At 41.7% G+C, this 14,761-nt stretch overlaps 1 long non-coding RNA gene across 1 annotated transcript in view; it reads right to left on the reverse strand.

Moving 5' to 3' along the window:
* Window positions 1-386: 386 nt before the first annotated feature.
* Window positions 387-14,761, reverse strand: part of LOC134165210 (uncharacterized) — a 54,779-nt gene continuing 40,404 nt past the window's right edge. Inside the window, exons 2-3 of the long non-coding RNA XR_009965432.1 lie at window positions 7,697-8,125; window positions 387-488 (exon numbers count right to left, since the gene is read on the reverse strand). This is a non-coding gene — a long non-coding RNA (uncharacterized LOC134165210). The remainder of the gene's footprint in view (window positions 489-7,696; window positions 8,126-14,761) is intronic.

The following is a 14,761-nucleotide window of genomic DNA, read 5'->3' on the forward strand; positions in this document are numbered from 1 at the left end:
TCGGTGTGCATCCACTGAGTGCAGAAAGGAGAACTCCTGGCTCCCCTCTGCAATCAGTCACCTAATTCATGATCTACCCCAAAATGAACAAGAACCTAAGAGGTGGCCATAATGCATTACATCAAGAGGAGAGAACAGGTGGTGGTGGAGGAAGAACAATGATTTTTACTTGATCCTGAAATAAGAACAGAATAGTTCTTTGATTACTACTAGTGCTAGGATTTCTATTCAAATGATTTCCCTCATCTCTGTAATGGGCAAGAGGCAGGGGAGAGAAGAGAGAAAAGAGATGATAAAAACCCCAAGCACAGGTTGATCTAGCCATCTGAAAGCACTAAGTAATCAGCTGGCCATCCTTCTGTGCAGGTGTGAGGGGAAATCATGTCTTTCTCTTTCTTTCTCTTTTTACATTGCAGGGCTTTTTTCCTTTGTTGAGAATTGGTTCCCTCTGCCCCTTAATCCACATATTTATGGGGTTTTCCAAATGGCTAAAAGACCCAGTATTTAAATATAAACGAAAGTTAGGATACTCAGGGTGAATAATAACACAAGGTTCCACAGGCTTTGCTGCAGAACATTTGCATTACAAAAAAAGCTATTAAAAAAAAATACTAAAGCATCTTAATAACAAACTTCTTTTCAGCAGTAAGTTACACAACAGCTTTACTATTTTCTCCCCGTTAGTTTCTGGGTCTTAGATAGATAGACTTTAGTATAAGTGAAAGAGCACAAAGTGCCCATGTAACATCAAGGGGAAGTCTGATGCTGCATGTAAATAATGAGCTTTCCTCTATTTTAGACTGCAATGAAGAAAACGTTACAGAACTTCTGTTCACAGTTAGAATGGGTAAATGTGAAGACTATGGACTCAAATTCATCGCTGGGCAGAGGAGGCAAGCACACTGTCTGTGCCCACATGAGACTAAGTTTAGGAGTACGGGTAACATTTGAATCACACAGAAGCCACTAACAGCTCTGAGTTACAATTTCATTCAAACTTTGATTTTTAAAGTTTTCATTTATTTTCTATCAACATCATCCTGTTTCCAATAATAAACTTAGGCAATGTTACTGACTGTGGTCCTTTCATTGCCTTCCAATGGAAGTAGGCTGGATATGGGGGCATGATACCTGACTGAGGCATGCTTTCAGGGTAACCCAATGGCTGCAGCCCTTTGCCTGAGCAATAGATTCATGTCCCCAGCTATCTGAGTAACAGGATTTTATAGAGAAGGTGGAACCTTGGCGGAGAAATGATGTCCAGGGAGACAGATATCACTGCAGACCTACCCACAGAAATGAGGAGCTACACAGAACCTTCCCCTCTATGGTACCAGTCTTGCTCCCAGGCAGGTCTGATGGAGACTGCACAAGACCTGCAGAAATATTTAGTCCCAGGTTTGGTTTTTTTTTTTTGCCTTTCTTTTTAAATTCAAATTAAACCCCATCCATACTTTGATGTTGACTGAACTTTAGGTTTGTTTAATGATCTGAAAGTTTGTTTAATCCCTCCATTTGCTGCTCATTAACCAAGAGCAGCACTACTATTTACTTTTACAGCCGCCAACCAAACTGGCCTTAATAACTACCTGCCGTGGTCCTGTCTCCCTCCCTCCCATCAGAGGCTGTTCCTTATCAAGAACACTCTTTTCATCAAGTGCATTATTGCCTAAAAATAACAAACAGACTTAAGAGCCTGTTTTCTACCAAACATCTTTTTTCAATATATGAAATTTTCCATCTGTCTGTTTTAAGGGGCATTTCTTTTTTTCTTCCACCCTCCTCATTTTGTATCCTTCACAAATTTTTTGCCAGCATTTGGTGGCCAAGGAACATGTGCTGCATCAGTGAACGGGAAGGACACAAAGTCCAGCTTATTCCCTAAACAACACGATCTGTTCAGAATTCATTCTGCCCACTTGCCAAATCCAGGCGCTCCAACTGAGCCACCAGACTGAAGGACCCACACAGTGAACCACACACATGCAGCTAGATAGTGGAATAAAGTTCATTAAATTTCACCATAAAATCCAGGGCTATGGCACATTTTCATCACATACTTATTTTCCTATATGAGCCTTAATGTGAATGTGTTTCATTGCAGGAACCAGTAAAAAAAGGACTTGGAGTCTGAAAGGTTTGAGCCTTGGCTTCCAACTATTTCACTGTTGTCAGGATAATATAAAGAAACCTGAGGATGAATGGATGGTCATCCAGATGCACAAAGTCCTAGCTGTGCCATCTGGTGATATAAACACTTCCCAAAAGAACCTATTTTAGGAGCTATTGGGAGGTTTGCCATGTTCTAATCAAACTGCTTCTTTATTCCCTTAGAAAACTCCAGCTTCCTTCTAGCCTCAAATTACAAAATTGCTGCAGCAGTCTGCAGAGGCTTTTTAAAGAAAATTGTACTTTTGGATGAAGAAGGAGGAGATAAAGGAGGAAACTGTTCCCATGGGATAGCTTGGCCTTAAAAGCTTACACAATGTTTTGGTTATGCTGGGACATCCTTCTTTTCTTTCAAAAAGCAAGGATGACATCCTGGTTTTGCCAAGGTCAGTGAGTGGCTTATCATTAGGATTCAGAGGGGTTGGACTCAGCCAGTCACTTGATCTTTTCAAAGAGATTGCTACATGAAGTTTGATTGAAAGAAACAAAATGAAAGGATAGGTGGTTGTGGTGGTGTATCCCTCCCTTTCTCTCCTGGACACACTTGCTTTCCCAAGAATTCCTGTTAACCTTTGCATAAATGCAAGGAGTTGGATGGCTGGGGCCCCTGACCTAACAAAGGCAGGAAGGACCACACAGATCACAGGAAGGCCTGGATACTCCTTTATCACATCAGTTCTTTGGAGATGGTTAATCATTCCCTGACAAAGATTTGAGGCCAGTATGAAAATTTACACTAACTAAAGCCAATCATCTTTCATTCCTATAAATAGAGGTCCCAAGAAAGAGTCCCTCTGAGTTCTCCTGGAACGCAGTGGGCTGAAACCAGGTATCTCCCTCTGAATGGGATGCCTTTCAGAGTCCATAAACTCTCAAGTTTATGAAATAGGGGTAGCACCTGCTATGGGCTGTTACTGTTGGTCGCTGACACTCAACCTTTTGCCTATTGAAGAAAGCTGATATGAGTGTATTATTAGTATATTCCTTTTCATTGCACCTGAGTTAAAATTTTAACATATGTACATGTATATATGTATACATCTATATATCCATATATCTCCATCTTAGTGTGTTGTGTTAGTTTAGATACTTAATTGTAAGTGCATGTATATTAGCTGCAATAATCAAGTGTCGTTATTCATCTTAACAATACAAACTATTGCTAAATTATATTTGTAATCCTTCAGCCATTAACTTTTCGACCAGGTCTGAGACTAAGATCGGATCCAGCCACACCTAGGCTCCTCTCCAAGAGAGAGTTTAGAAAGCAAGGGGCTCTAGTCTGACCCAATGGGAAGGTTTCCCTTATTCCTTTCACCTTTAATCCCCTAATCTCCATTTCCTTTTAAATTCCATTAGACATAAACTGTTGTCCAAATATGAGACAAGGCCTATGTCCAGCTGCACCTAGGCTCCATCGGGAAGCAAGGGGTTATATTCTGAACCTTGCGACTCAGTGGGACAGTCTCTGTTGTTCCTTCATATTTTTAGTTTCTATACGCATTATTTCAATACAATTCTGTGTTAATCCCTTAAATCCAATTCTGTACAAATCACCACAATTCTGACACAATCTCTTTTTGTATGTAATAGAGTGGACCTTGCTATCAAATTCTGCTGACTCACGCATTTATAAATTTCTATTAAAATGAGTATTGCTAACATCTCTATGCTCACTAACACCATTACTGTAAGTGGACCTCCTTTTTTCTGGCTCCCTGAGGCAATCTGGGGAGACCTCTCTCCCCAGGAAATTCTTCTGAATATTGCTTGACATTCTGCCACATGATCCAAACTGGCCTCCTGTAAACCCCAGCCATTATTTTTAACACCTTCTCCAAAGAACCAACTTCCAGCTGCTTACAGACATAATCCTGTCACTGAGTTTTAATAACATGTTTGCCACACAGCTTATTGATCTCATAGCTGCAGGAATGGCAGCTACGTGCTTGATGAAACTTAAGATCTAACCCTTAGAGTGTTTACATCCAAGAGGGACTGTTGTTATGTCCAGTGAGTATCCTGATTATTTCAGACTATTAACACTTACACTCACCCTGTTTTGAGCTCAGGACCTCATGTCTTTCCCAAAGGCAAAGACCACTCAGAGATGCAGCCTCCATTAGAGATGCAGAATCCACTGCATCCCTCAGTAGACTGTCCCAGTCATTCTCACTCTAAAAATCACTTCTAATGGATTTTTATCTGAATTGAGCTTCCAACCTTTATTTTTGATTTGTCCTCCCTTGCAAGACCAAAAAGTTTATCGGCATTTGGGGGGTTGGAACTTGATCTTAAGGTCCTTTCCAACACTAACTATTCTATGATTCTCCTTCATTTCACCACATTCATGTGGTGCAATAAAGTTGCTTCTCAGTTTTTTGACGAGCTAGATGATAGCTTCATTTAATCACATCACATTTAACTCTCATGTACCAATGACTTTCTTCTAATCCACTGACACCTTTACATGGTTATAACTACATCCATGTAGGAGACTATCCTGGAAAAACCACCACAGGGAATATCAACGTCCCCCCTTCCCTGCTGATCCCTACTAGTCCAAACCTGAAAGTAAAACAATTCCATATAGGACTCAAATATGGACTTGCCTCTGAATTTCAGTTGAAATTGTTAAGCATTTAGGTATTTTGTACCTGTTTTGTCTAAAAAGAAAAGTACAGGGTGTCTTTTCACCCAAATGAGCATTTATTTAACAGATTACTTGAGTTCAAAATGAGATTTAAAGTAGCTCTTGGCTGTAGAACCTATGTAAAATTCTCCCAACTTATGTTCAGGGAAGGGAAATACCCTGCTGGATCAGCTTTACATTTTTATTCAAAGGAACCTGAAACACATTTTTCAGCTTTCCAGAAGTATTTTCTGCTGCTGCTGCTGCTGCTAATGCTTTCCAAGACCCAACGCAATTATTTGTTAATAAAAACATGTTTTAATATGCTGGCAGAAAACCTGATACCATTTCCATTCTCTGCCTTAAAACAAATGAAATGTAGGAAGGAACTGAACTGTCTCATTTCTGAAATGGGTATCAGATAGTTTTTAAAGCTCAGATCATTACCAAGTATAATTTTCATATAACAAGTTTAACTCTGACCTCGTGCTATTAATTCTGTGGTGCTAATTTTGTAGGGGAATGTATTACTTACCAAAAGCTAAGAAAATAGAGGAATACTGTTTCAAAATTTTCTGGCCTTCTCCATAATCAAAGTGAACAATATCTCTAGTTTGTCATCATGGAAGCAATCTGTGCAAAAAACCAGTAAGTTGTGCCTACTGCAATAAAGCTCTATAATAAGACCTCTCATGGGTCCCTCAGTTACCACTGTTATTTTAATAGAAAACTGTTGTGGTTTAAAACCAGGCAGAGGGCTCGTTCACTCACTCTCCCCCTTCTTTTCCTCCCCCTACTCCCAGAGGGATGGAGAGGAGAATCAAAAAGAATGCAACTCCCACGGGTTGAGATAAGAACAGTTGAGTAACTAAGGTATAACACAGATCACTACTGCTACCACCAATGATAATAATGATGATAAAGGAAATAACAAGGGAAGAGAATACAACACCTCACCACCAGCCAACTGATAACTCGCTCCCCCCAGCCCGACCAAGCACCGACCCATACCTCCTCCAACCCTGCAGTCTACCAGCCCTTCCGGCTAACTCCCAGTTACCTCCTGGGCATGACGTGCTGTGGTATGGAATACCTCTTTGGCTAGCTTGGGTCAGGTGTCCTGTCTCTGCTTCCTCCTGGCTTTCCCTCCTCCCTGGTAGAGCATGAGGATCACAAAGTCCTTGGCCAAACCAAAGCATCGCTATCAGCTCTGTTCCCAGGCTGAAAGTCAAAACACAGCATTGCACCAGCTACCAAGAAGGAGAAACATGACTGCTACTGCTGAACCCAGGACAAAAACATATATATATATATATGCATGTGCATTTAACTATATATACTAACAACTATTTCCCTTTCATAGGTAGTCTTCTTATAGGGACAGTGTACTTTCAAACCAGTAAAAAACTAAATTGAAATAAGCTGTGTGATTTACACAATAGAAGAAATTAAAAGACATTTCTTAAGCAGAGAATACATGGTGGGTCCCCTTGTTCAGTTCCACCTGTGTGTGTAGTGTAAGTATTGTAATAATGTCAGTACATAGCCCTGCATGAACACTAGCTGCTGCACAGGCCACCAGCTCACCCTCCTGCCACATTAGCCTTCAACTAATGTCAAAAAGTGGTTTTACGATGGTCAGGAGAATTCTGGCCACTGCAGTTACACTGGTTTTGTCCCAGTGATATTTTTATTGCCAGCGTGCTCTGCCAGGTTTGAGCCAGCTTTTTTTCTTTAATGCTTCTCCTTGTAAGCTTTCAATTATGAATATGCAGAATTTATATTAGGAATTGGGAAAACTTCTTAATAGAGAGCATTTCCAAGAAAGAATATATAGTTCAGAATAAAAAGAATCAACCAGCTCTACAAATGTCAAGGGGAAGATTAGCCTTTACTTCTGATGAATCCAATTCAGCAGCCACATTAAAAGGTGCCTTTGAATGTGGAACTGAAAGGACTATTTCCTGCTCTAACAAAGTCTTTGACTTTCTAGTAAGTAGCTGTAAGCCTGCCTCATGCAAACATCTGACTTAAATATTATAAAATGAAACCAAGTAACACCACAACCCAAAAGCAAAACCAAATATCTTTATTAAAAAACTGAAACTCCCTTGAAGACCATCTCCCTCCTTGCAGAAGTTAATAGAAGAGGGTTTTGGCTGAGCATTTTAGGCTAGCAGTTATGAAAGATGATTTTTACTTTGATTATTTGTTTGGATTACAAGATGGGAACACTTACTTTGAAAAGCTGTTCAGACAGAGCCTAACTCTGAATGTCACTTACCTTGTTGTGGATATTTTTTGCTATTCACTAATACAAAGAGCTAAAGCGAAACTATTACCTTAGGTGATCCACAATAAGCAAATACAGACAATAAGCACAATAGATTTCTTGCCACATTTGGTCAAAAGCCTCCCTCGTATGTCTACATTAACATGCTTGGTAAGGGTTTGAGAGAGGAACTTCAGTCAACTAAATGACTCTCAGAGTAGTAGGCACTGAAATAGCATCTTGGTTCAAGAGTACAACAGAGTACACAGTTTACTGCAGTAAATGCTCTCAGACAATCCACATGACATTTGTAATTATTTAAGTGGACTTTGGAGCCAGATTTAAGTCAGGTAGGATTCACTGCAGCCCCTAAAGATAGCAGCCTGCACATTTGGCTTTGGTGCCACGAGAGCCAAGTTCATATGCAGAAAGCAGTAAGCAGCGCAGTCTGCAGGTAGTTACCCTTGCAAGCACTAGCACGTGCACTGCAGAAAAAAAGCTCTTTTGTAAGCTGAAATACTTGATCTACCACTTCTTTCAGATATGGATTTAATGCACAAAGCAAAATATTTTAAAGATTAGAGAATTTCTTGAGAAAATATTAGTCTAAGTACACATCTTACCAGTGTCAGTGGGCTGATCTGCAAAGATGATTCGGAAGCCACTAGCATCATCAGGGGCAGTGCCTTCCGCAAGCAGCTGCAGTCCTGCTGTGCCCCAGCAAGAAGGGCAGAGTGGGTTGGGTGATGGGAAGAAGAGTCAGCCAAGAGTCCCATGAGCATCAGACAAGCCCATAGCAATAAGGTAGGCCCAGAGTCACCTGCACCACATCAGAGGTGATTGTGTAGACAAGCAGCCAAAACTCAGGGTAGGGGAAGAGGATGCAGAAGCTGGTACACTCAGTGTGTATCTGCAACATGACAGCAGGACAGTAAAGGCCTTCAGATGCTTTTTCTCAGGATAGTGAGTACATCAGTGCTTTCCATATTTCAGGTTTCTGGTGGCATCTACGATGGAAATCAACTGAACTGCTGCAGAAAGGCTTGGGTGTTCTGGAAAAACAGAAAAGCAAACAAAAAGCTCCCCATCAATTGTACAAAATGGTTCCGTTTCCTTTTTAAACATGGTTTCTTTATAAGAAGACAAGTAAATTAATATTAAAGCATATTTTTTCCAGTTAGGATGCTACATTTAGAGGCTCTAGCATTTACAGGAAGCAGAGACACAAGAAACAAGCTCCTGTTCACATGTAAAATCAAAGGAAAGTAAAATATGCGTGATGAAAGGTGTATTAACTACTTGAGATTTCCATGGGAAGCTCTTAAAAACTCAATCTTCTTTTGTAATGCAGGTATTTCAATGGACCCAAACAGTACTAAGATCTTCATTTGCCCTGTTAACAGTAAGACAGTAATTTCACAGTCTGTCAAATGCAGGAGCAAACAAAACCAAACTGTTCACTGAACCAATAGAGGAATGGATTTCGAACATCACCACTGATATTTTGCCTCTTGTGTGCGTCTTCAAGTGATCCAAAACTGTCAGATGTTAATATAAGGTCACTTCTTGCCAAGATATTGAAGTAAAATGTAAGGAAATCAGAGCTCTTGTTCTCCTATCTGTGGGATAGAAGAAACATACGCAAGATTCTTTGGGAAACTGCAGTTTATTGAAGTTAATGGGCATCATTAACCGGATGCCACAAAAGCAACACCCTACAGAAATCTCTAACTCCAGGAACAGGAAAGCATATACCAGAAGTTAGCATGAATGCAAATTCAAGTGCACCTCCAGCAGATCCACCAGCATCAATTGCTACTTCTTTTTTTAACACATTTCTGACCTGTTCCAGTCTCTAGTTTGGTAAATGCCTCTCCCCCAGACACTCCACCAGTCTTGGCTACTGTGCCTGAAGACGGTTTAAGCAAACTAAACATAGTAAATAAAACTCCTCAGCTTTCCCAACAATTAGTTAACCTTTTTATTTAAAACCATCACTACTTTTTTTGCACCACTTGTGTGAGCCCTGCAATGCAAGTCCTGCTTTCTTCTGGCATCATGACTCCCATGAAAAATTTCATTCCTTTCCTAGCATTAGCTACCATTTACTCACAAGATAGAGGCTTAGCAAAGAAGGGTTAATTTTCCAGAACTGTTTTTGTGTCAAGTGAAACAAGGAGGCGCAAAAGTACAAAATCTAATCAGTTCTAAGTCATGTTAAGTTTGATGGCTTTGCAACAGAAAATAACTGCGGTGCTTGCAGGTAGTTGACATAGTTTCAGGCCCTCAGGACCTCAGTACAAAAGGTGTGAGAAAAGCAGAACAGGACAGGACCTGGGGATGGGGAGTATGTGGGACTAGCAGATGTCCAGGGTGGGCACAGATAAACTAACTGATAAGTAAAAGGACAGGATGATTGCTATGCTTGGGGTGTTAATAAACCCATTAAGCTGGTGTAAGCATCTACTAGGGAGTATCCCAGACTAGCAGATGTCCAGGATGAGAGCAGTTTAACTGGTAAGTAGAAGGCCAGGATGATGCTATGTCTGTAATGTTAATTAAACTTGTTGGGAAAAGTAAACGACCCTTAAAGACCACCACATTTTTGTATGCATGCCGGAAGGAAACTTTTTGGAAAGTGATGTAATATGCTCAGTGACCATATAAGGATGACCTGTATAGCAATTCCGGGACACAAGTTAGGAGGAGCTATCCCCCATGTCTGCCGGTGCCGCAATAAAGAATACCTGCTTGTCAACTTGAAACTGCTGGCAAGTTTGTTCCTGGAGTTTTCTCCGAATCACAAGCAAGTCAGTCAAGTGTCAAACGAACCTCTCACAGAATCTGAGTGGATTCACAATGCATTAAATTTAAACAGAGAAATTTCTCTCAAAAAATCCCTTGAGTCAAGAGAGGTCATTTTTGGAAACCATAACTAATGTAGCAAAATGGAAGAATGTCATAGAGAGTGAATGGTCCTTGGCAGCTGTTTAATGGTGCTCCTCTGCTGTAGCACTCAAGGCTGACCAGCATCGATTTTGCTTCTAATGCATCACTCCCTTTGGTCTGTCATGACTCAGCCTCTGCACCCCCTTAGCCTGTGGCAGAGCTTAACTGCGATTCACTCACTGGCTCCAACAAAACAGGCCAGAAAGTTAGATTTCATTAAATATTCGGCCTTAGTATGGAAGGTCCTCTGAGGTAAAGTTCTTCCTTTTCTGCCCCTCTCCTTCCTCTTTCTAAAATGAAAACCACAGAGAAGCAGAAGGATAATTGTACTTTAGGACACCCAGATCTAACTATGGGAAAATTAACTCTGGAGCACAGCAGGCAGTAATGTGCATCTGCAAGAGGCGTCACTGGGGAGTTTGCAGTCTGTTGTGCAACGTTTTGCCTACATCCTGCACGTCCTCAGCCTCCATACCTGTTCCAGGACAGCGTCCATGTGGCTCCTGTGTCTGGAAGGGTGGTGAATGGGAAGAAGCTTTTCTCTGGACTCTTCCTTTCAATTTATATTTTTATAACCTGTTTCTGATGCTTCCAACCCCACTGGTTCCTCAGCCCAGACCCTGTGAGCAGACTCTACTGTTTTATTCCACATAAACAGGGTGACCTGCAACCCCAGAATGCATGAGCATTTCCCTGCTCAAGGTTTCCTTTTATTAGAACAGTTTCCTCCCTGTAACAGCACCTTTCCAGTTTTTTTTCCGTTGTTCACCCACCCCCCCCCCCATCAGGAGAATGGCTGAAACACGGGTTTCACCCTCAGGTCACAGACCTCCCTTCCCACCTTGCCCTGAGGAGAGAGGTCCTGTGTTTAGGAAACAGTGGGGTGAAAGGGAATAGGTGTTTCTCCACCTCCTTTGTCCTCTACTGCAAATCTCAGAGCTGACAAATGGACTAATTCCCCACCAAAGTGAAGGACCTTTTAGGCTACCTGAGGTCTTGCTGGTTCTCCACAGGCAACTGCCTGTATAGATGGAGCAACAGGAGGGGCATGGACCACTTCTGCTGGACATTCTCATATCCCCATCACTGCTGTGCTGGAGGGAAGTAAGGTTTTAGCAATGTCTACGATTCATTTCCAACTAACTGTTTGGACTTCCCAGCATATATCCTGCGCTCAAGTCCACTAATAACTGGTTCAACACCCTCCCTCCTCTTACCTCTATCACTCCCCCTCTCTCTTTTAACCTTTACCAGAAGTTGCCAACCTTCATACAACATGAAAACTTCACACATTTTAATCTTAGTGAACTGAATTCCCCTGGCACTCATCAGACCACCTATAGCAGGAGCCCTCATCCTGAATGAAGAAACAGCTCTGAGCTGTAGGAGTCAAATGCTCTGAGGACATTGCAAATTTATTCCATCTTCTACAGATATTAACAACCACAACGGTTAATCCTAATTACCAGAAGTGTTAGGTACTTGGGGGATTCAGACAGGATTTGGTGCCAAAACACTTCAGGCTTCCTAAAAACAGGCAGGCAGACAGACATGGAGCCAGTGGCAATTCATGGAGAACATCTGCTTTGCAAGGCTGTCTCCCTTCATCCTTTTGCTCCTGTTGTCACAGCTGAATGCAATGGCAATACTGGCAACATCGAAAGGGTTTTGGAGAACAAGGTGGCTTCTAAGTCAAAACCACAATTTGAGCTCACAATGCTTTAGAGGCCAGTCAAAAAATGCCCACTTTTTCCTCATCGATTTTTTGAGGAGGAATTTCCATTTGCTAGTCAAGTTTTTTTATATCATCATATAGAAAATGAGAAAGAGGGGTGCTTCTGGGTAATACCTGGTATAAAAAGAAAGAAATCAGGGGAAGAGGGCACTGAGGCTGCCACCATGGGCAGACAGGATGGAATGCAACAGAGTAACAACAAAAAGGGAACGTGGAAAGAAATGCACATGAGACATTTTGAGTTTGATGCAATGAGAAAGGGGGTGATACGAGAGAAAGGAGGTGGTGGGATGATGTGGTATGTTTGGTAGCTGCTGGGAGAGATGCAAGAAGAGGACAGGGAATTGGGGCAAGCAGGAACTCCAGCTTTTAGCAACTGCTATAGAGGAAGAAAAGGCACCAAAGCAGAAAATGGAGATGCTGCACTGGCATTGTATTTCCTTCCCAGACGGAAGGGCAGCCTTCAAAGCTACTGAATAAACTTATGGTAATACAAACATCATCAGCTTTTCTATTTTTATAGTCAGTTATATTTTCAACTCATGAGATCAAAGATTCTTTCAAAGGCAATGAAGAAGGTCATTACAGAAACATTTATTGACAACAAATTAAAGACATTTTCAAAAACTGGCTCTGGAAGTAGTTAAGTTTGAATCCAAGCAGCCTTTCAGCTGAGTTTGGATTACAGCAAGCAATTTCTTATAGCTGATTTTTGTTCAATGCATTCAAAGACTGTATGTAAATCAGGCATTTGTCAGCTCAGACCTGGGCTTTGCTTTGCAAAAGAGAACACCCTTTGCCAGCACCACTTTTGCAAGGAGTCTGGCAGCTAACCATATTACAGGAATCTGAGAACAAAAACCACTCCTTGTGTACTCTTACATTTTAGCTTTCATCACCACTACAAAGCTTATGAGTTTAACCCACCATTATCAGCAACTACCAGCCTTTCTCATCAAGAATTGTACCTTAACCAATGGAATTTGTCACTCTTGTTTGTTGGTACCTTAATACAAAAGTATCCCACTGAATCCCACATTGGACATCTCCCTGAGTTCTTTTACTTAATGTGTCAGCATCTGGTCCTAAATGAAACAACAGCACACCATATAATACAAATTGTAACGGTCACTGCTGAGTCAACTGCCTTCATTTATTTTCTTAAATTGTGTTTAAAAACCCAGCTGTCATGAGCTATTCTCCTATCTCCATGGCTGTATTGAAAATGGAGGTCTTGTACTTAGAGTATTAGATCTGTACTCCTTTGCTCTGTTCTTATCCTCGTGTATCTGCACAGCCTGAAAATGACCAAGTGTGTCAATCTGCTTTGTGGAATGTACCTTTGATGGTCAAGTCTCTAACATTTACACTTGTTTGTAAAGCTCATTAAACTCCTGATGTTCACTCCAAACACAACGTTGTTGCTAACCTGTCCTGGGCTCAGCAGTAGCAGTCATTTTTCTCCTTCTCAGTAGCTGGTGCAGCGCTGTGTTTTGACTTTCAGCCTGGGAAGAGAGCTGGTAACACTGATGTTTACTCTGACCAAGGACTTTGTGAGTCTCATGCTCTGCCAGGGAGGAGGAGAGGCCAGGAGGAAGCAGGGACAGGACACCTGACCCAGACTAGCCAAAAAGGTATTCCATACCACAGCATGTCATGCCCAGGGAGGTAACTGGGAGTTACCCGGAAGAGCATTCTCTTCTGGGTAGGGCTCGTTTCGGCGGGTGGTATCCTATTCTCTTCCCTTGTTATTTCCCTTATCATTATTATTATTGGTGGTAGCAGTAGTGGTTTTGTGTTACACCTTAGTTACTGGACTGTTCTTACCTCAACCCCCAACCCGTGGGAGTTACATTCCTTCGATTTTCCCCCCCATCCCTCCGGGAGCTGGGGGGGAGGAAGTAGAAACTGTGTGCCTGACTGGGTTTAAACCAGGACATAACCCCATCCTGACTCAAATCACAGTGTCATACGTGCCTCCTTTCTTTAGCAGAGTAAGCCAAAGGGCAGACTGAATACCAAACCTGGTGCATGCCTTGACTCAGTTCTGGGAATCCAAGGTGCAAAAGGAAAGACTGAGCTTTGCTAACTACAAATCCTAGTTGTCCTGATACTTAGGAAACCTTCCAGAAAAAAATGTATGGTTACCTTTGTTTGCCTAATATTATGCTGCTGCTAAAACAGAAAGGCTGTGCATGGATGACATAAGACAGAATGGAGCTGTTAGCCTTCTTAATCTGCATCACAGTGAGTCACAGACGTGAGTCTCCTTTCACTGGCATTAGTACATGTGTATTTCTGCTCAGTGAGGACTTGGGATGAATTTTAGTTTGCGCATGCACTTCAGCCTGCCTGGAAGGCAGAACAGCTGTAGCCTCAGAGCCAAGGCTGCCACCTCAGGCACCCTCTGTTTTGCAAGCATTGGCAGTTTGCCTTCAGCTCCCATTTCCCAAAAGGAGCATAAAGTCTTTGTTTTACATTCAAGGAAGTGAAATTGCAATAAATAGAACATGAAGATGAGGGACATCCCAATGGAGCCTTTTGGGCTGAAGTTGGATGCTGAACTATTAGATGCTTTAGATGTTTATAAGAGAACATTAATGAAGCCAGTAGGGGAAAAAAAAAAATGAAGTATTTGTCTCTTTCTTGATGATCCAGTCCTCATCAGTAGCGATTTCTGTACCAGAGAGGTACCCCTTACCATAGTACTGAGAGTATCACATGCACATACATCTGTGGAACAGGATGAAGGTGTATCAGGGCATGCAAAGCAGCATGAGCAGCTGCACAGGCTCTGCAGCTTCCTTAAAGGACTGGTTTCAAGCTAACTTCTCAGGAGAGACAGATCCACAGGAGTTTCTAAGGTGTGAAAAGTAAAGACTTAATGTGTTCAACAGCTCTGACACAATATAGTTGAACACCTTTAAGTATCTGAACACACTAAAAATCTGCTATAAAACCTTGTAACTTGCAGACAATGTACCATGAACACAGTAGGGGTTTC

This window comes from Pezoporus occidentalis, unplaced genomic scaffold, assembly GCF_034315485.1.
Source record: "Pezoporus occidentalis ecotype Australia unplaced genomic scaffold, CSIRO_AGI_Poc_V1 ctg233, whole genome shotgun sequence".
In the NCBI taxonomy this organism is placed as follows: domain Eukaryota; kingdom Metazoa; phylum Chordata; class Aves; order Psittaciformes; family Psittacidae; genus Pezoporus; species Pezoporus occidentalis.